Source organism: Sinocyclocheilus grahami, unplaced genomic scaffold, assembly GCF_001515645.1.
Source record: "Sinocyclocheilus grahami isolate Dianchi unplaced genomic scaffold, SAMN03320097.WGS_v1.1 scaffold43.1, whole genome shotgun sequence".
Lineage (NCBI taxonomy): Eukaryota > Metazoa > Chordata > Actinopteri > Cypriniformes > Cyprinidae > Sinocyclocheilus > Sinocyclocheilus grahami.
This window is the reverse complement of record NW_015505222.1, coordinates 507,390-509,237: the sequence shown is the minus strand read 5'-3', so window position 1 is coordinate 509,237 and position 1,848 is coordinate 507,390.

The following is a 1,848-nucleotide window of genomic DNA, read 5'->3' as shown; positions in this document are numbered from 1 at the left end:
GTGTGTGTGTGTGTGTGTGTGTGTGTGTGTGTGTGTGTGTGTGTGTGTGTGTGTGTGTGTGTGTGTGTTAGATCAACCTGAAATGTTAACGAGTGGTGTGAACTAGTATTTGCTAGTTTACAAGCAGATATTCTGTATTGAGTTCATTGTCTTAAACACATTTCTTTTTCTTTTTCCCTCTCTTTTTAGTACCTAAACTGCAGAGTTGGACACTTTTGTAACCTGATCACCATCATCTGTTTCTGCTTTATCTTGCAGAGTTTCGTGAGGATACGTTATCAAAGTGACTCTAGGAATGAGGCTTTTCACCTGTGATGTGCAAAGAGCATCAAACTCCCAGCCTATGGATCAGAATTCACTTTCTTATGAAATATGAAATGGAAAGAAAATAATGTTTCTGTTTGATTGTAGAAATCATTGCCTATTCTTTTAAAGCTTGTAGACGGATGTGCAGGTTATGCATATATACAAGTCCTTATATTAAATATTCCATCATCCTTTTTGAGGAGGGACTGCTTTTCTAGGCAGATGAACTCCTGGTTATGCATTGCTGGTGTAATTCCTAAAGGGTTAGGGCTTTTGGTTTTTGTTTTTTTTTTTTATAGTTATGTTGCATCCCTTTCTGGTATCCTTGCATATTTTTGTGGAATTGTACAGGGTTTAAATGCTTTACAGGAGTTGTGAGAGGGGTAACTTTGCACAAACAAGGTCTGTAAATGATTATATCAGCTAGTATATTAACACATATAATGTTTAAGTCGTGTTGTGTTGTGTTTGTAGTTTTGAAACAGATATGTTTATTTCAGTGCCACTGGCCTTTTCTGTCTAATCCAAAGTTAAATCTGAGCATGCTCAGTTGAGGTTTCCTGGTCTGTCAGCACCTCATTACACTGTAAAAAAAAAAAAATTCTGTAACATTTACGATAAAAAAAAAAGGCAACTGTGGTTGCCGGTTTTAACTTAAATTTACAGTTAAATACCGTAATTTCATTAACTGATATAATGTTAATATACCAACCTATTGAAGTACTGAAATCTGTTTTGTAGCTCTGTAATACACTGGTAACCACCAAATGCAGGAGGTGATGAGAAAGTCACACGATGAACCAAAGCCCACCACAAGCAGCTTTTAAATAATAACATATAATATAGAAGGTGCACAGTATCGTTCACACAAACACTAAACACCATCACGGTAACACACATGAAACTGAAATAATGCAATAAACATTCATTTAACAACATTAGGTGTAACACACAACGCTAATATACAAAACTGATAAGAAGAAACTAAGAAGAAACAGTTATTTCAACAAAAAAACATGGGAATGTTAATTTACAGTTATTCACTGTAAATTATACTGTATTTTTCACTTCCAAAAACGGTATACTACAGTAAAATTACATGTAATGTCCAATACCATTTTTCACCATATATAATAGGGGAATTTACCGTTAACCATTTAACAGATTTTTAATGTAGCATTTTTTACAGTTTTTTACCGTTAAATTCACGGTAATTTTTTACAGTGTACAGCTAAAGGAACTGAAGGAACAGTAGTCAATAGCATCTGAAGTGGTGTTTCAGTGGCAGTTTTGGCAATCAAGGAACAACGACAGTCAATTTCCAGCTGCAAAATTCTTATTTTTTTCTTCCATAGAGAAATTTATTTTTAGCAATGGCATATAAACCTTTCAAAACTGGCCTGCCATAAGCTTTGAGTCTGTTAAGGGATGATATATGATGTGTGATTTCAACTTTGTTTAAAAAAGAAAGAAAAAAAATCCACAAACCCGCGGGGTTATTACTGGTTAAACTAAAACTAAAACCATTAAAAAAAATCATTA